At 43.0% G+C, this 20,657-nt stretch overlaps 1 long non-coding RNA gene across 2 annotated transcripts in view; it reads left to right on the top strand.

Moving 5' to 3' along the window:
• The first annotated feature begins 2,704 nt into the window (after window positions 1-2,704).
• The window catches only part of Gm40446, a 62,698-nt gene continuing 44,745 nt past the window's right edge, over window positions 2,705-20,657 (top strand). Inside the window, exon 1 of one of the 2 annotated variants that reach the window (XR_872838.1) lies at window positions 2,705-3,267. This is a non-coding gene — a long non-coding RNA (predicted gene, 40446). Of the gene's footprint in view, window positions 3,268-19,757; window positions 19,892-20,657 lie in introns of those variants that run through there. The other variant, XR_872837.2, reaches the window with a different exon arrangement.

Below are 20,657 nucleotides of genomic sequence, written 5' to 3'. Positions count from 1 at the left end.
ATTTTCTTCCACTTTCCTTATTGTAAAACTTACCCATTTGTTTTCCAACCTCAACAATGGCTTCTCTCTCTCGGGCTCTTAGTCCCCTTACATCTACAAAAAGAATACGGGTCATGGCTTTACAGGTGAGCTGTTCTGAATTCACACCTCAGGCTGGATTGGGGTCTGCATCCTTTCCCAAGTGGAGCACCTGATTCTGCTGCTAGAATGTTAAGAATGTTGGGGAACCTCATCTTGGCCTAGTCCATCTCTCCCCTTCCAGTCCTGCCTATGTATCCATTCTCTTGGTATAAATGAATCATTTCTCAAGTCTGCTCTTTTTAAAAATATTCAGGGAAGGGGATGTAGATCAGTCGTAAACCGGCTTGGATGATATTTCAAGTTTGATTTCAGCCCACAAAAAAAAATAGATGAATAAAATAGGAGATGTATTATATGTGCTTTAGGCTCACTATTGTCCTGAGTTGGCCCTTAGAAACGGTTACTAAGTGCTAAGTGCATCTGTGGTCCACTCCCATTCCCTAGAAGATTCCCACATGGCACAAATGCCAGGCCCCGAGACCAGGAAAATCTGAACACAGAAACTACATGAGCCCTGAGATATCAAATCTCCTTCAGCATGGTGTCATTTCAGTTACTTCTTGACCATTTATGATGGACTTAGCGTTGACATTCTAAGGCTTTTCTCTATAAACACGCATCATCGGTGACTGCCTGCCCTGTTCCCAGGCTGCCTGTGCTCTAAGCTGCCCCTGAGGTCTGAGCAGCCAGCTGCTCTCATATCAACTCTAGCCTGGCCTGACCCTTTTCTCTGATGAAAGGCAGGTCCCACCTGACTGCCGGCCTCATTCAGAGTAATAAGTCACTCACTTTCCAATGAGCAGTGCCAGTCATCTTCAAAAGCTTTCAGGCAAAGGGGCTAAGAGGGCTGTTCTGTGCTCCTACCCATGCCAAGCATGTGAAAGCTGAGGGCTCCGCCCTTAGCACCGAAAATAGAAACAAACATCTTTGAGGCAGTTAATGACATAATCATAGCTTTATTTGAAGATACTCCGAGAACTTGCCTTGCATACAGGAAGCCCTGTGTTCATTTGTTAACACCACAAGAAAAAAGTAAACCTGACCAACAGTGAAGCCCAGAATGATTGTCCTACAGTGTGCAGGGCTCCACACATGAATACAAATAGAGAGCCATATACCACTTCCAAAAGTTATAAATTAAACAAACTGATAAGTCTGTCCTCCTATACTGGCAAATATATCTTTATAACCATGAAGGCCAGGTTCAGATACAGAAGTCTTGAGCTAAGTCCTGAGCTATAAAGAAGTGAAGTAGAAAAGGCTAGACAACCCTATCCATGGGTCGAATCACACTGAACTCGTCTGATCTTGAAACCTAAACAATCTGGTTAGTTTGGGGATGGAAGAGGGCCGGCCTCCAACCTACCTGCACTTTTCTTAGTACAGGCTCTGCCCACATGACAAAAGACCTGGAATGCCTTCATGTGGACAGTATCCAAGTCCCACCCTTATTCCACTTCATCATACCTCTTCCCAGAAAACAACTACCTCTTAGCACCCAGGGCACCTTTCAGGAGCATAACAGAGGCTGAGAGGGGAGGGTCCCAGGTACAAAGCCTGCCTGCAAGCTTAAGGGAAGATCTCTGTTGGTCTAGTGCTAGCCTAGAATATAAGAAGCCCTAAATTCAATCATGACTAGTGCTTCAGAAACGTAGGCATGTGGTGACCCATGCCTGCAGTCATGTAGCTTGTTAAAAGACCCTCACTCATACCTCACTTGGGAGGTAGAGACAAAAAGATCAGAAGTTCAAGGCCAAGCCGGGCGTGGTGGCACACACCTTTAATCCCAGCACTCCGGAGGCAGAGGCAGGCAGATTTCTGAGTTCGAGGCCAGCCTGGTCTACAAAGTGAGTTCCAGGTCAGCCAGGGCTATACAGAGAAACCCTGTCTCAAAAAACAAATAAAAACAAAAACAAAAACAAAAACAAAAACAACAACAACAACAGAAGTTCAAGGCCATCCTTGGGCGACATTGAAAATTTCAGGCCAGATGGAGACCCTCTCGCATAAAAAAAAAGAAGCCTGCCTGGGTTGCAAGTTTATAGTCATCCGGGGCAACTTATTGAGTGAGGGCCCTGCCTCAAGGTAAAAAAGTGATTACTTAGTTAAAAAGGGTGGTGGGGTGGTGGTACAGCATTTGCCTAGCTTGCACAAGGCCTTAGGTTCAATTCCCAAATCAAACAGTCACTGGTGACCCTTCAAGAAAGAACAAATAAGAGACAGATATTAGTCAACGGGCTTAACAGCTGTGCATGCGGGGAAGACCAAGCAGCATGCATCACGTTTCCTGGTCTCCGAGTACCTCTGTAATATCTAAAATAAATTCAAGACTACCCCGTAACTTCCCCCTTCAAAAAGACTTTCCAAACTGTACTAGCAGGCCAAGTACAGAGCCAAATAAAAAGCATAGTTTTAATGGTCAAAAACAAGATTAACAATTCCCCTGCCACGCCTCACACTAAAAACCTCAAGGACAGACAAAATGAGAATCACCCTATACAAACCAACCAATGTCTAAAAAGGTTATTGGCTACACCAATTAAAATAAGCCAGATTACCCTAGTGCCTATATCCAGCCCTTACAAAGTTATAAAAAGTGTGTTCTTTCTTTGTTCTGGGTCTCTCCTCCGGCCTGTGTGCTGAGAGGGGGCTCCCCAATATGTTGGATAAGTAAAATCCTCATGTGTTTTGCAATGATGACAGTCTCTGTGGTCTTTGTGTGAGTGAGGGTCTTTTAACAAGCTACAACACCTCCACCCTCTGTTCTGGCACTGGGAAGGACTGCTAAGGTCTTAGCTGTGTCTCTGCCTCCTTCCGCTGGGCATTCGGTTGAACCCAGAACCTCTGGGGTCCACAGAGGACTGAAGTGTTTTAGAGAAAAGGAGAAAGAAGAGATCCCGGATGGGATTATGTGAAGATGGAGTCACTGGGGGAAAACAGAACAAAACAACAGCAACAACAACAACAACACAACCAACCAAAGAACCATCGGATTTTGGGGAGCGCCCCTGCAGCTCATCTTCACCTTTGAAAAAATTTTTTTTCTTTTTCTCTTTTTCCTTTTATTCTCTACTCCCTTAAGGATAAATGCTGCTCTGGGTGGCAGGGCACCATGGTATGTACCAACATCCACTGCTCTAAGGCTGGCCCAAGTCATCGTCCCAGATTCCTCAATTTGTCCAAGAGGTAAGTGTGTGTGTGTGTGTGTGTGTGTGTGTGTGTGTGTGTGTGTGTGTGTTGGGGTGGGGCAGAGAGCACAACCTTTCTTAAAGTCTCAGTAATTTGGCAGTTATCAACAGCTGGGAACAGTGGCCAGAAACAGTCTGTGCACACATTCTCCATAGTAACCGTTTCTCAGAAACAGTCATGGAGGAGAGAATTTCAGAAATGTGAGGTGTGACCCTCAGGGTAGGACAGCCGCTCTGACCAGGGTCCTACTTCTCAATCACACTTCTTAACCAGTGGTCAAAGCGCAGGATCTCCCGGCTGGGTGAGTCCTCCTCTACACCCCCTGCCAAGGACAAAGGGAAGACAGTCCTCTGCCCTCCCTCCTGCAAACTTCCCCGAAAGGAAACAGTCAACAAACTGTCCCCAATCTGTAATGCACACCAGCATCTATAGTCTCCCCTTGATGCTGTCTATGTACAAATAAAAATTAACTGTTTGTTGAAAAGGTGAGAGAGCTGTGATCTTTTCTGATTGATTGATTGATTGATAAGTATCTGCCAGTCCGAGGAACTAGAGTCCCTTTTAACCTCCTCTGGGTGTCCATGCCTTGATGTCCTTCCTCCAATTCCAGGAGACAGACTTTTTATTGTCATATAAAAAGAACACAGTTTATGGCGTGCTATGTAATGTGTTGGCTCATGTATACATTGTGTCATTTTCACATCAGGGTAAGTGTATCGATCTCATGACTTATAAATTCTTTGTAGTAAAACCATCCAAAATCCTTTCATCTAGCCTTTTTTTTTTAAACATACACAGAGTATTACCATTACCTATAGTCACTCAAAAAATACATATAGCACAGTAGAATAAAAAAGCTTATTTGTTCTACTTGGAGCTTAGTACCAATTGACTAATTTTCACCTCTTTTTACCCCAGTCCCTGGAAATCATTATTCTCTTTGGACTTCTGTGAAATAAATACCTTGAAATTTCATATACAAATGAAATTATGTGACCCTGTGACATTTATCATTCTACGTCTGACATATGGTGGGATTTGCTGTTAGTATTATCTTATTGAGTCAAGGTTTTAATCTATTGCCATAGCTGGCCTGAAGCTTGCTATGCAGCCAAGCTGGACCTCCGCTCTCAATTCTCCTTACACATTTTGATCCAGTACACTATATAAATACACACATACATGTGTGTGGACTTGGGGGAGCCTTACCAAGAGTGGTATGCTCTGATATATTTTGTTCTACTTCACTGCCTTTCCCCACCCCACCCCCCCTTTAAATGATGGTTTTGAACCACAAAATTGATTTCATTACCTATGATTGAAAAATGTTGCCTTGAGCACTAACTCCATACTAGGAGACAAGCTCTCTCATCACTTGCATACCAAGTGCTAACCGAGACAATGCTGGGCACACAGTATGTGAGTGGAAATCCTTGTTAAGCTCTGAACTTTTAAGAAGACAATAATCCCCATCATTAAAGACTTTGTCTTGGAAACTCTCCAGTTTATTTTAGTGTGGATAAAATCAACCTAATTCCAAACCCTAGCGAAGTAATCATTCATACACACTAAGCTATAAGGTGATATGCATTCGGAATTTAGAATTGGAATTCTGAAATTAAACAAAGGCAAATAGATTTTATTCAACAGGCAAGAGTTAGTTAAACATCTGCCTGGTGTATTGTTCTCAGACTGCAAAAGTGACACAAAAGAGTCCTAGTACCTGCCCTGAAGCAACCGGGGTGGAGCAGGAAATGTGAATAAGTAATCTGATGCAGACAAGAAGGGTATAGGTTGCCAGGGAGGGAGGGGAGGTGTCTATTCAACCCTCAGGAGGTAGGACAGTTCCCCTGGCGCCACCTCAAGAGTAGGAGCCAGCCAGAGGAGTAAAGTCAGGAGAGCTGTTTCAGACAGTTCCAAGCTATGACAGTCCCAACTGATTATCTCCCATGCAGTGAATCCCGTGTTTCTGACCAGCAGTGCCTCTCTTGTTTTTGGAGGGAAATGGACAATTTACTGTGACTTTTTAAATTAAGGGTGTGATGGTTAGCTTTCGCTGTCAACCTGACACAATCCAGAAATCACCTGCAAAACAGTCTTAATTAGGGATTGCCTACCTGAGTTGGCCTGTGACTTGTCTCTGGGGGATTGATTATCTTCAGTTACTTAAGATGAGCAACCCCAGGCTGAATGCTGACACTGTTTCAAGAGCTGGGCCCTGGAATATGTAAGAGTAAAGTGTAAGCTGGGCGTAGGTAGGAGAGTGGGCGAGCATGCATGTCCATGTCTCTCTGCTCTTGACTGTGGAGATGATGTGACCAGCTGACTCAAGCCCTTGCTACTGTGACTTTCCTGCAATAATGGACTGTCACCTGGAATAAAGCCCCTCTCTTCCCTAAGTTGCAATTTGTCAGGGGATTTTTATCACAGCAACAGAGATGAACAAGGCAAAACCCCCTGACATGAACCAATCATGGCAGTTCCAGGATCCTTGCCAGTTTCTGGCTTAGAGGTTGACAAAAGGACCCCAGTCTAGCCAACGGGGTCTGAGGGAGGATCTTCAGGGAACAGTCTTTGGGAAAGCAGTTCTGAAGAGAAATCCATGTTAATACACTGTCTTTCCCTCTACTGGATGCTTTACTGTGTTCATGGAATACCTGGCTGGAACACGGCCATCTTGGGATCATGAGGTAATCTCCAGGTAAGAACATGCCAATCAAAATGATAGGACGACAAGTGTGTTGATTCTCCCTATGATGAAATTCCCACGATGATCAGCTTATAATGACAAGGAATTGTCTTGGCCTCTTGGTTTCAGGGGTTTCCACCCATGGCCACATAGCCCTGTCTGTGGCAGTGTGATGGCTCATGGCAGGAGCAAAGTCAATGGAAACTGCTTGGGACTTGGGAGGGGAAGAGAGGTCAGAGTCCTTTAAGGGACACCTCAACAACCTAACTTCTCTTCACCAGGTCTCATCTCCCAACAGTGTCGCAGGCTGGGGACCAAACTCCCTAGAGGACGCTTAAAATCCAAACCCTGAGAACCAAGGACCTCAATGACCTTAGCAAGTAGATGAGCTAATCAAATAAAGCCACTGTATCCAAGACATGATGTCAGTAAGCTAATAGAGTTTCTGTATTATAAAAGTCAGCTGAAGCAGGGTTTATCTTGGTTCCAGTCAAAATTGAACAGAACGGATACAGAAGCTGTGGAGAGAAAAAAAAAAAAAGGGCTATTCTCCTACAGAGCAGAGATTGGGGTGCGGAAAGGAATACTTTGGTGGGCTGGTTTTTAACGAGGGGTGGGAGGGAGAAGGATGAGGGAGATGATTGGTGGTGTCAGAACACGGTCCAGGGATGGCCTCGCTTGAGGAGAGAATGCTGAGTGCTCATGAGAACACCAAGAAAATAAGACAAGAATCCTGTCACCTCAGTTTCTTCAAAACATAGGATTGTCCTTAAAATATGTTTTCATTCTCTTCCCAAGTGTAGTAGATAGGAATGAATTTACTTCAGAGTACTCATTATTGCCTGCGTTTTGTATGTGTGTGTGTGTGTGTGTGTGTGTGTGTGTGTGTGTGTGTGTGATATGTGTAACCTTTAGATACCTCTAAGGAAAAACATGTTTTTTGCCATGTGTGGCTTGTCCTTATGATTGTACAGAGCTTGAGCTCATGAGGACTTTATTCACGTGACCTTTCTTAACCCCCAGGGGATAAATTCTATGAGGCTCTGATTAAAGTTGGCTATTGAGTGAGGCTTTAGTTCACCACATCATTGGCTCCCTTCTCCCAGACCCCACAGCCTCTATTGCAGTGACAGTGGTAAGAAAAAAGTAAAAGCTAGAAGAAAGGAAGGTTGCTATGAAATACTGTACTTTGGGTATGAAATGGTTGTTGTACTCAGAAACTCACAGTAACTGTGGCTATCTAGACAAGACTGAATCCATAAACATTCCATTATGAATGGAGAGGAGGCTCAAGAGCTTCATTTCTTCCTGACAAGCTATAGTCAAGGAGTTATAGTCTTCAGGAATATAACCCCTGGTAAGCTGCCCTTGCGCAAGTAAATAAGCCATTCTTGCTCAAATGAGTAACCCCACCATGCTCAGAGAAGCAACCCTAATTAAGTATACTAGGGCACAACACACTCACACACACACACTCACATACACACACTCAAATAAAAATAAACCTTTAAAAATATTTTAAAGAAGTAAAAAAGAGGTGCAGGAAGAGATGGCTCAATGGTTAAAAGCACTTGTTCTTCTGGAAGATCATTGTTCAATTCCCAGTACTCATGTCAGGTGTCTCCAGAGGATCCAACACTCTCTCTGGCTTCTGTGGGTGCATTAGAGCATACATGCACACAGTACACACATGCATACACATACACACACATATAAAATAAAATAAAATTGTGTTGCAAAGGCCAGAAATATACTATATGAGAAATTTTAGCTTCGAAATAAAACACAAATGTATTTAATTGATTAAGTTAGTTAATAAATTAAATTCTATTTAATATATTTTTAAAACTCAACTGAACTCCTGAAGTAAACACATTTTAAAACTCTAGTGAAATCCCATTTTTCCCCTTTAGATTAACAAAGAACAAAAAATGTGATGGGGAAGCTGAGGGTACTAACATACATCTGTCCTGTCAACACCAAGGATCTTGAGTCAAGGGGACCTTGAGTTCAAAGAAAATCTAGGGGACATATCTAGAATCACCTCAAAAAGAAAATACTTGATCAGAGCCAAGGATCCATCCCATTGGTCCAGCATGTGCTTAACATGCATGTGAGACCCTCAGTTCAACCCTCAGCACCATTAAAAACAAAACAAGAAACTTGGTATTACCCAGTATGACCAACAGGGGAAAGTTCATTCATTTGTCACCAAGGGGGTAAGTACATTCACTTGTTGCTGATGGAAATATAACATAAGTGTGCGGTAGACAATTTGGCAATCATCTTCACAGCCCCAAATGCCTTGATCCTGATAACTCTATTTCGAGCTGTTGAGGTATTTCCATGTACACTGTTATAGTTAGTTTTTGTTAACTTCATTGACATCCCTGGAAGGAGGGGATCTCAACTGAGGAGCCGCCTCAGTCAGACTGGCCTGTGAGTGTATCTGTGGAGGTTTTTCCTAAATGCTGATGAAGGACAGCCCAGCCCACTGTGAGCGGTGCCATCCCTGGGCAGGTGGGCCTAAGCCATATAAGAAAAGTAGCTGGGGAGATCAAAGGGAAGTAAGCCATTAATTGTGTTCCTCCGTAGTCTCTGTTTCAGTTCCTACCTCTGGGTTCCTGCCTTGGCTTTGCTCAGTGATGGCCTATACCTGCAACCTTAGAAGGGAAAAACTCCTTTCCTCCCCAAGTTGCTTTTGGTCTGAGTTTTATCACAGCAACAGAAACCAAACTGGAACACGTACAAAATGTAGCCACGGAAATATAGTTATCAAATTCTCTCTAAAGCAAATCTACTAAAACTTTCCAGTTGTTCATCAGTAAGACACCACTTAATAAAATGTTACATTCATCTGAAATTATATGCAGCCATTAAAAAGAATAAAGCAATTCGGTATGCTTTGAAAAGGGAGGTATATTAAATATTAATAACCGAGAAAAGCAGTTTCCAGACTAGGAAGGAACTGTATGAGAACAAGGAAAAAGATATTTGAAAATGCACAAAAGGGATTGAGAATAACCCACAACAAACAGAGAAATGAAACAGATAAAAATCCTGAGGAATAATGATGGAGTTCCATTGTGTGTCTTTGTATCTTCAGAGTGCCATGCTGTGTGCATATATTCTTAAACTGGAAACTGAACTATCATGTCAAGATCTGTTTCTTACAGCTTATATTATCGACAGGAGAATATTGGTGGAAACTACCCCAAATTTTCTGTATGATGGAAGGAAGAAGGGAAAGAAAAATTTTCAGACAGGAAGAAAAAACACTTTACTTTTGTGTTGTTCTGACCAAAATACCTGAGGAGGATTTAAGCAGAAAACAGTTACTTTGCTTACAGTTTCAAAGGACTCAGTCCCTGGTTAGTTGGCCCTGCACAGATGGGCAGAACATTAGAGTTGGTAGGAGAGCATAGCAAATGAGAGTCTTCATGTACTGGCAAGAAAAGAAGCAGAGAAAAAGCAAGTGGGAAAAACTGAGGCCAGAACATTCCAACATACCACCAGGAGCCAGCTTCCTCTAATTTGCCCTCCAAAAGATTCCAGAAGCAGCCTTGTCTAGGGGATGCTGTGGGGTGGGAGGACGATTTGGCATGGGTACAGTAACCAGAATGTACCTCATGCTTGTATAAAACTCTTACTGAAAAAATAAATGTTTTAGGGTTTTGGGTTTTTTTTTTTTTTGAGTCAGGGTCTGGCTGTGTATCCCTGGCAGGCCTGGGTGTCACTAAATAGACCAGGCTAGCCTTGAAGTCATAGAGATATACCTGTACTGCCTTCCAAGTGCAGGGATTAAAGCTGTGCACCACTATGCCTGGTTTAAAAGTTATGTTTTAAGGTGTTTCCAGAGCATCTCTAAATTTCAGTCCTGGTTGAGTACAGAGTGTCCAACATATTAGCCTGTGGGGACATTTTATGTGCAGACCACAATGGGAAACGAGGGAAGTGGATTAATAAAATCCACCAACAGTAAAATCTATAAAACAATAAAAATACAATGTTGAAGTCTTAGTGTCGGAATAGATAGATTTCAGCAATATAACAGGAAGCTTAGAAACATAATTATTCACAAGAATTTTAATATATGATGAAGATATCTCTATATAAAGAGATAAAAAATTTTCCAATATATACTGGAAGGATAATTGACTGGCAATTTGGAGAGGAAAGAGAGAACTTAGGATCTTCTTATACACTACACATTATAACTAATTCCATTACATTTGAATATTAAACACATCTAAAACTACAAAGTCCAGCAGAAAATGGGATTAAATATTCATCAAAACAATGAAAACTTGGTTTGTCTTACCATAGGAAAAAAAGCTTTAAAAGTTCTTCACTTACATAAAACTTTATAGGAGAAAGAAAAGCTCATAGGTAATACAATATCAAAATTAAAAACAAGCAACATAGTAAAAGATACATTTATAAGACACACACTAAAAAAGATTAATACTGTTATCTAGAGAATTCACCAAAGTTGACAAGAATTTCACAAATACTTCAGCTGATAACTGAGCAAACTACTAACAAAGCAATTCACAAATGAATAAGCAATAATCATATGCAAAAAATTGTACTAGGGTTCTCTAGAGTAACAGAACTTATAAAATGAATACATTTATTAGAATGGCTCACAGGCTGTGGTCCAGCTAATCTAACAATGGCTGCCTATGAATGGAAGGTCCAAGAATCCAGTAGTTGTCCAGTTCATAAGGCTGGGTGCCCCGGATAGTCTTTAGTATGCCCTGGAATCCCAAAGAAGTAGACTCTAAAGCTAGTAAAAGAATGGACTTGCTAGCAAGGCAAGAGCAAGTTGGCAAAAAGTAGAAGCTTCCTTCCTCCATGTCCTTTATACAGGCTTCTCTAGCAGAAGGCATGGCCCAGATTGGAGATGGAGATGGGCCTTCCCAACACAAAAGATCTGGATTAAAGTTGTATCTTCCCACCTCCAATAGCCAAGATCTAGATTAAAAGTGATTCTTTCCACTTCAAAATGAGCAGAAATCCCTCATAGGGGTGTCACTTCATTTTGGAGTTTTAGGGTAATTCCAGCTGTAGTCAAGTAGGCAGCAAAGGATAGTCATTACTGTACTCAAATTTATTAGTTATTAATAAGAAACATTGGAAGAAGCATGGTATTTTTTTACTGAATTAATACCTTCTCAAATTAAAATCCAAGTCAACGCCCACATTGAAAGCTGATATCATTGATAGCTATATTCACTGTGGGTGGTATTTATAAATTAATATTCCTGATTAGAAAAGTAATCATCGTGAAAATGTTCAGACTCCTATACTTAATAAACCTGTTAGATAATTAATCCACACGAGGGAAGAAACATGAAGTCATGGCCAAGGCCCTTGATTCGATCCCCACACGTGTTCCTGTGCCTCTGGTATCCAGTAACAGTATTCACAAGTCATATGCACCAATCACTTCTCCACAAGCAGATAAACTCCCTGAAAGGCACTCTGCCCACCCTGCTTCCTACAGTTCCCTAGATCTCAGGACAGTGCCTGATACCAGGTAGGAAGGAGCCCAGATACCATTCAATAAATGTATGAACATAAAGAACAACATCTTTCTCAACTAACCTTGGAACTTGGGAAATGTCTCAAAGCACATTTGCTTTCCATGTATTTTCTCATGGGAGGTCTTTGTTGGCTAGTTAAGATAATGTACTAGCTTGGGTACACCTTTAAATCCAGTATTCACAGGCAGAGGCAGAGAGATATCTATGAGTTTGGGCCCAGCCTGGTCTACATAGTGAGACTCTATTTCAAAAACAAAATTAAAATTAACACAGAATTAATACTTTGTATTTCAAGTATAAATTGCATAACTCAAAAGCATTAAGGCTAAGAGATGTACGTGTTTATTTATTTAGCCTGGAAGGTCTCACTGTGTTGCCCAGGCTGGCCTCCAAATCCTGGATCAAGCAATTGATCTTGATACAGATCAGCTTCTCAAATAACCGGAATAACAGGCATGGAAAACCTCCTGGTTTTAGAAAAGTTTTAAAAATTTATTTCATGGAAAAAGAAGTCCAGAAGTTGTACTATTCCAGGGTTGTTGAGGGTTGTAACTCATAGATTTCCTTAAAATCCTATATTATTTATAGCTTCTCCCTCTCCCATCCTTGATATGTAGGCTATTTTTCTGTTGCCTTTTTATGTTTCTGGGATACAAATGAAAGTTAGAAGTCATGTTCTTAGCTAGGGGGAGTAGTGGCTCCTGAGACCTCAGAGCTCAAGAAAAGATTACAAATTCTAGGCTAGCCTTGGCTACATAGTAACACCTGTCTAAAAGTAAAATAAAATAGACTACACCCTAACAGCTCAATCTGGCCAGAGCCGAATGTCTCCAGCTCCCTTGAGCTGGGTAAGACTCTTGTCCAAAGTCCCTGGAGAGAACGCTGCTTAGATTTAACAGTTGAAGAGAATTAGAATGGAAGGCTAGGGTCAGAGAAGACAAAAAGATCTCAGAATAAGCTACTGTGTGCGATTTTATTTTGGTTTTGAATGATACATGAGGACATGACTGCTCCAAGGCATGGTGGGAGAGAATGTTTATTGTAGATATGAGGGAGAGGCATCTGAAAAGATCCAGACAAAACACGGCCAGGAGACTGAACTGGGCCATGAGAGGAGAGATAGAGAGGGAGAGGGAGAGGGAGAGGGAGAGGGAGAGGGAGAGGGAGAGGGAGAGGGAGAGGGAGAGGGAGAGGGAGAGGGAGAGGGAGAGGGAGAGGGAGAGGGAGAGGGAGAGAGAGAGGGAGAGAGGGAGAGAGGGAGAGGGAGAGGGAGAGGGAGAGGGAGAGGGAGAGGGAGAGGGAGAGGGAGAGGGAGAGGGAGAGGGAGAGGGAGAGGGAGAGGGAGGAGAGGGAGAGAGAGAGAGAGAGAGAGAGAGAGAGAGAGAGAGAAGAGAAGAGAAGAGAAGAGAAGAGAAGAGAAGAGAAGAGAAGAGAAGAGAAGAGAAGAGAAGAGAAGAGAAGAGAAGAGAAGAGAAGAGAGTGGGCAAGCAGACCAAGAGCAATCCAGGACTGGAGGCAGCTAGGCACCAAGAGACCATGTGCCCAATATGGCTGGGATTGTATATGGATCACAAGTGGGGAAGAGAAGCCCTGGCCCTGGGCTGGAAAGGGTTAGGGTAGGGGGTGGGGTGAGAAGCGCTGGGAAGAGCCACAGGGACTGAGTGGGACTTGTCCCAGGTTCCTTTGAGACCTACCAATTTCAAGACTAACCATGTGGTTCAGGTAGGCTTGACACTGTGGGTCCTCCTGTTTTAGCCTACTCGTTGTTAGGATTACAGGCAAGTTCCTCATGCCAAGCTCCTCTGAAACTCTATACAAAGCACAAAACCATAAAGTTCTATTTACTTATTTATTTTATATTTTTGAGACTGGGTCTTAAATAGCCCAGTCTAGCCTCAAACACACTGTGAGCCTCCTTCCTCTGCCTCCCAAATGCTAAGCTTACGGGCATGCACCATCATGACCAGTTTTACGAAGTGCTAAGGATCAAACCCAGGCTTCGTCCAAGCTAAGCAAGTACTCTACCAGCTGAGCCACACCCCCAGCCTGAAACCCTACCCATTTTTAAAGTACAACACAAATTCTAGGTATTTAATTAAGCGTTCTCTGATTCTATTAAGCAGACACAGTCACTCTTTCCGATGAACTGAAGATCTTGAGTTCAAGCCAAGAGCTGTGGAGTCATTCATTCCTGATTTTCCTGTTCTATATCATAACCATTTATCTATTTTGTCTGTGTTACCTTAAAAATACATTCACAATCCAACTTCTCACCATCCTCCTTGATCACTCAGGATCAAGCCAGCATCAGCTCATCCTATATTTTGGCAGACACTTCCTTACAGGCCTCTGGTTTCTCTGCCAGCACCCTAAGAGCTCATCCTCAAACCATCACTGCCCTGCTCAAAGCCCTCACTGGCTTCAGAATAAAATTTAAAGTCCTCACCAAGGCTTTCGGAGCTCTCTGGGATCTGCCCTATCACCTCCCTGGCTCCGTCTCCTGCTCGCTACTTTCACTCAGAGTCCCAGTCACACACACCATGCACATCCCTCTATACAGTCTTTACACTGCATATTTTCTCTGCTTGGAAAGTTCTTCTAGCCACTCAGGTAGATGGCTTACTCCTTTCAGATTTTGACTCTGATAGAACCTCACCAGAGAAGTCTTTCCTGGTCTTCCATTAAAGAACTTCTCTCCCCTCAACTCTGATTGGATACCCTCCATCAGGTTAGTTTTCTTGATGAAATTCTGTCCCACACAAGATTCATACAGGTAGCAACTTAGACATGTTGTTCACTGACTCAGCCACAGTACTTACAGGAAAACAGTGTCAAGTCAAGGCAGGGTGACTGTGCATCATACTACTGCCAACAGCTCAGAGGAGTTTCCTTCCCATTAGATCAAGTACCTTTATGGGCTGAGGTACCTTACAGATAACTCTCCCCCTTTAGGGATCTAGGGTAACATCAGGTCCTTGATTATGCTACCAAAACAAAACCAACAACAACAAAACCCACTGACCAGATCAAAAGCCCAGTATACACCTAAGATGTGGGTTGGGGGTTTCTCAAGAGACTCAAACTTAGATATCTTTACAGTGTATGTGAAAGAGAGAGAGAGAGAGAGAGAGAGAGACAGAGACAGAGACAGAGACAGAAACAGAGAGATATAGAGATTCGGTGGCTTTTTCTTAGTCATCTAGAGACAGGTAGGCAGTAAGGTAGAGAGCGAGACTATAAACTAGTCATATAGCCTGAGACCAAGAAAGGGAAGTGACTGGATCAAGAGCTTATAAAACAAGTCAAACAAGTTGGGAGAAAGAGGATGAAAGTGAACACGGACCGTGACCACTCCCCTGACTGAGCAAGTGACACATGGTCACTTCACTTGAGCAGGGAAGTCTGTAGGCCACTTGCTGGATCAGCTGTCATGCATTCAAAGATGGCCAATCTCAATAGATTATCTCGGTCCCTATCAAATAGTGGCCATAAGCCCCGGGACAGGCCACCACAAGCCCTGGGACAGGCCAGCAGGCAGCATGTTGGTACTCCTGGTCCTACTCCCTTTCCTGGAATTGCTCTCACTTTTCCTTAATGAATCTACATTTGATCTTCTCACTTCTTGTTTTCTTGGGGACCAGACAAGAATCTGAGAAACCAGTGGCTCCAGGTGGCTTTGGTGACCCTTGACCGCCCCCACGCCGTATAGTATCATAGGGAGCAGAAAGGTGTTCTATCACATTCAGCGAACATCCCCACCCGGCTCTGACAGTGTAGTTTACATTGAGGATTAAAGACTAAGCAAAACTTGTTTACTTGTTTCTCCTATCTTAAAAAAAAAAAAAAAAAAAAAAAAAAAAAAAAACTCCTTTTGTAAATAAAAATGTAAAGTGCTTTTAGGAGAGACATTGCTTAGAGTGAGGGGGTTAGAAAGGAGTGCTAAGTGTTCAGGGCCCAAGGAAGCACAGTTCATTGGGTTTTTTTGTTTTTGTTTTTGTTTTTGGGTTTTTTTGTTGTTGTTATTTTTGTTTGTTTGTTTGTTTTTTAAGACAGGGTTTCTCTGTATAGTCCTGGCTGTCCTGGAACTCACTCTGTAGACCAGGCTGGCCTCAAACTCAGAAATCCGCCTGCCTCTGCCTCCTGAGTGCTGGGATTAAAGTTTATTGTTCTTAACCTTCTTGTTTAAGATGGTCTGGAAAGCACATGCTATCTCTACAGGCGATTTTGGTGTTGAAGTTTCTTCGCTCTGCCATCAGGAAAGACAATCTGGACCTCACAGGAAAGGGTCTCTTCCCCTGCCGTTGTCCCCTTGATGTTCCCTCTCTCCAGCCTCAGTAACACTCAATGTGTGCTTACCAGGTCTCTGTTAAATAATTGCATATTCCTCTAACCACCGCCATCCATCCTCCTGGTTCATGTGGCGAGGTCCTCGCTGCTCTCTCTGAGTGTGCACACATCCGGTCTCTGGAGGTAGCCCTTCTAAATGCCACAGCTGAGGCTTACTGCACGCTGGGGGCCGCGCAGAAAGGCAGCTCTCTGGAGTTCTCCTTGTTGACATTTAGAGAAAAGCGTTAGGGCGTTAGCGTTAGGGCTGTAGCAGCTGCTGTCGGCTTGCCTAACCTGTTCTTGGCAGGACCCTGAACTACAGGACTAGATGGCACATTTAAGGGCAAGTGTGGGGTCTGGTAATCTGTCCCAGACAAAAGATCAATTTAAATCCTTGAGCAAGAGGAAGTGCTGCAGTTCCCAGCACAGAAAAGAGGCTGAGGATTTTCATAGTCCTGAGTGTCACTCAAAACTGATCCTCCCCAACACCACACCACCCCCCAATTTTGTTTACAATCTGGTGGTTCTCTGCAACGGAATAAAGCCTTGCTCTGGTTAATTGGTAGCAAAGGTCACTACTTAACAGATGCTACGCGGAAAGGAGCCAAGTCAAGGGTAGCTAGGCTCTGGAGTCACTGCTCAAAGTTAGAAAGGAAACACTGGCTTACTAAATACAGGCGCCATTCTACCCTGCTCCAGCCTTGAAAACAGGGGGAAGGTCCAAAGAGTGGCAGCTGAGCCCCAGGAAGGTCTTGGCCCTTGCACTGCTCTACATCCTGCCAAGGTCATTTCCCAGACTCCAGTGAACCAGGCACTCTCCAATGTTGATAGTGGTCATTTGCAAAAAAAAAAAAAAAAAAAAAAAAAGAAAAAGAGAAAGAAAGAAAGAAAGAAAGAAAGAAAGAAAGAAAGAAAGAAAGAAAGAAAGAAAGAAAGAAAGGGGCAAAGGAGGAGACAGAGGAAGTGCTCTGAACAGAAGAGGAAAAAGGTGCCTTTGAATTCGGAAAACCTAAGGCCAGTGCCTGAAATAACTGTGAGCATTGTTCAAAGAGAGCATGCGCAAAGAGACAGCCCCAGGTGTGGGAGGAAGTGGCTGAGGTGGTCTGAGGACACAGTGAGCTCTCTGAAGGGGCGGGCCAGAGGACAGGACATATTTTAAGCAGCCTTAGAAAGACTTCTTTTAGCATTCTGCAGGAAATGGAAAGCAGATGGATTGGTTTGAAACTTATTTTTGTTTTTGTTTTTGTTTTTGTTTTTGTTTTTTTTTCCTGTCCCCTTGAGACTTGCGGGGCAGAGTTAGAAGTGGACAGGTAAGGTGTTTAAGTAAATACTGTACTGACAGACGGAGGCCTCCCTGTGTCAGAGCATCTTGAGAAACAGCTATTTAGGCCAAAGGGCTTTCATTTGCCTTGTCTTATACAAGTCTGGCTAGAATAAATAGCTACGTGGTTTGCAGCACAGATCTGTCTGTGTCTTGGTGGTTGTTAGTGACCGGATCTTGTCAGTCTCTGTAGAACAAGGATACAGAACCCAGAGCTACAGGCAGCAGCCAAGGAGTTTCCCGAACTTTCCAGGGACCTCGAGTTGAATAAATCTGGATTCTCCACACAGAAAGGAATTACAGGACGAGCCAGTATATACAGCAGGGTTAGAGTTTTATTAAGAACAGAAAGGCAGTTTTAAATAAGAAGGCATACCACGGGCTGTGTAAGGGCTTTTCAAAAGAGAGGCACCTGAAAGTGTCTTGGCAGGAGCCACATGCACCATTTTGGTGGCTCTCAAGCTATGTTTTCAAAAGATTGTTGAGACATTTTCTTTCTATATTTTTTTTGATAAATAAAATTATAGGGCATCTCTGGAGCTGCCTTTGATTAGATTACAATGTGATAAGATAAAATCATGAGCTTCGGGGTTTCACAATGGTGATAAAGCTTTTACTGTAAGTGGAGTTTCTGGCAAGAATCCTAGAAAATTGCAGGTTTACAGCTAGGGGAGAAGAAAGGCCACGTACATTTCTTTAGCTCTTAAGCATGGTTCACTGTTGTTTATATGTTTTACTTGAAAACATCTCTATATATTAAAAAACATATATTGTCTCCATGTCAATAACCATCTTTGGAAATGTTAATTGGGTTGTCTTTCTTGATTCTTTGGCTGGCAGAAGCTTCAGACTCGGGCGTGAAGGGCCCCTTTCCCGTCTCACGACCCCATAATTGTCCATGTCTGTTGTCTGCCCTGCCTCATTGCTACATGAAACCCAAGCTGGCCTGGAACTTGCTTCTCCTGCTTTAGATTACACAATGTTGAAAAGTAAAGGTGCCCCAAGTGCCCTGTGCCTGGACTTTCTTAGAAGAAGCAAGCAAGCTTTGTTACACCCCTTATAGTTTCTTGTCACACCTGCCAAGCAGAAAAACAAACATAGAGGCCCAGACATTGGGAAGAGAGCAAAAGGACTCAAGCCAGAGATCTTGGGTTTGTAATTGGTCCTGTTGTAACATGGACTAGTTAGTGGGTCTCACGCCTAGAAAAGCTGGGGTACAGTCCAAGGGCTGTATACTGAAGTCATGTAGATAGCAATGTAAGTCGGTGGCTAGCCAGTGTGGTGGCACACACCTACAGCCAAAACTGCTAAGGAGAAGATCACTTCAGCCCAGGGGTCTTAGAGGCAGTTGTTGGCCCAGGTGTGAGGCTAGTGCTAACATTTTAAATGAAAGCCTTGGTATTAGATCACCCTAGGTTTGATTCTCTGCCTGTCACTTACCTGTGTAATCTTTGAACAGGTGTCTATTTGAAACGTCTTGGGCACTTGTTCCCAGCCTGTGGAGCCTGTAGAAGGTAGGGCCTGACTGGCAGAAGTAAATCACTAGGGTGGGCCTTTGAAAGTCACACTTCCTAGTTCTAGTTTGCAGTTTGCTTTCTGATTTACCAGAGCCTCTGCCACACACAGGGCCACTGTGAACTTCCTCGTGCCTTCCCAGCTCCCGTGGACTGAAATCCCCAAACCAGGAGACAGAGCAAATCCTTCCTCCTTTAAGCTGTTTCAGTCAAGTATTTTTATCATGGCAGCAAGGAAAGCAGGGTAGTATGTGCCCTCTTAGAGCTTTCATTTGGCCATATGTAAACCAATTTTCCATTATCAATCCCAAGAACTGTCCAGAGGCTTTGAAGAGCCTAAGGCACTCAGCACAAAGGCAGGAACACTACAACAACAAAAGAAAAAAATATTGAGACATTAACCATATCCTCTCTTCTGCAGTCAGCACCATATCCTTCACGATAGCCTCCTGAGGTGCAGACTCAAGCATGCTCTGTCAGAGTCCATGGGGTGTTGTATGTGTAGGTGTAGGTGTTGGTGTAGGTATATGTGATGTGTATGAAATATATAATATATATGTATATGCATGTACATATGTATATGTATTACTTTCTGAGACTCTAAACAAGATCAGCAAACATAATGCCTTAATTTAGGAGAAAGAGTCTTTTTAACATCTGGGAACTCTTTGAACTTAACCAATGAGGTCCAAATAAGACCTGCTCACAGAAACTCCTCCCTCTGGTCTGTGCAAGAGTCCCATTCTCAGATATTTGAGGTAGAGTGATGTGTGGCCTTCAAGAAAACCTACCTTCCCAGTCTCTGAACATCCTTTCTAGCTACTAGGGGAAAAAAAAAGACTCAAAACTCTAAAATAAAGGGGGCTGATCTGTCTTATGCACATCTAGAGCAGATAACACCACAGATATGTTTATGCCATGGTGGTTTCAGGTCATTAGAAGAGATAGGTGATAGGAAGAAAGCAAGCTCAATGACAGCCTTGTTTCCTGTGGCCCACAGGGGGTTGGGGAGGGAGGGAGGGAGAAAGGGAGGAACGGGGAGAGAGAGAGAGAGAGAGAGAGAGAGAGAGAGAGAGAGAGAGAGAGAGAGAGAGAGAGAGAGAGAGAGAGAGAAGTTGGACACTTTACATTTCCTAAGGACGCAGAAGTCAGCTGAGCGGGAGCCCCTGTAGCCCAAAGGAGCACGGCCATGCAGCAGCAGCAGCTGTAAACTGAACAGCAGGTGAGAAAAATACTGATTGCTTCTTCCCCTGGGAAGGTTCAAGTGCTAAATGTTTGAAATAAACAGATAATAGATTAACAGGAGAAAGCTGGCTTTCACATTTATTAATTTATCAGTGTATATTATAGCAGAGTAATTACCCAGCAGCCCAAGGAGGCTCAGAGGATTGTAACCCTCTCTTCACAGGAGACAGGGAAATACAGGAATGTAGACAGCTTCAAAAGTAGTTAATGATTGTTTTTGTTTTTTGAGACAGTCTCATTATGTAACCTTGGTTGTCCAGGCACTCACTATGTAGACCAGGTTGGCTTCACAGAGATCTGCCTACTTAAAGGCATGTGCCACCACACCTGAATGTAGTTAATGATTTTTGTAGGAATTGAATAGGCCCAAGGAACAGACAGTCATTGTGACAAGGCCTGTCTAGGTGTGGCAACATCCATCAGTCCTCCTTCCTGTTCTCTGATTTTACAATTCCTTGGCTAACAGGTTTCTGGAAGGAGCTTCAAGACCATTCATTACACTGTGTATGAGAGAATTTCCTTTAGCTAGATAAGAGAGTCCCTCCCCTGTTTGAAATGAAACAAAAGAAAGTTGGAGAGATCTTGACAAAGATTGTTGCTCTAGTTCAGGGTATCAAAGGACCATTCTGGTATGTGTACATGTATATGTATGTGTATGTATATATGTATGTGTATATATATGTATGTGTATATGTATACGTTTGTGTGTGTGTGTATGTGTATATATATATAGTTTTTTTTCA

The sequence above is a fragment of the Mus musculus genome, chromosome 12 (genome assembly GCF_000001635.26).
Source record: "Mus musculus strain C57BL/6J chromosome 12, GRCm38.p6 C57BL/6J".
NCBI lineage: Eukaryota > Metazoa > Chordata > Mammalia > Rodentia > Muridae > Mus > Mus musculus.
Note: the sequence above shows the minus strand (reverse complement) of the source record. Positions and strands in the feature narration are given on the sequence as shown.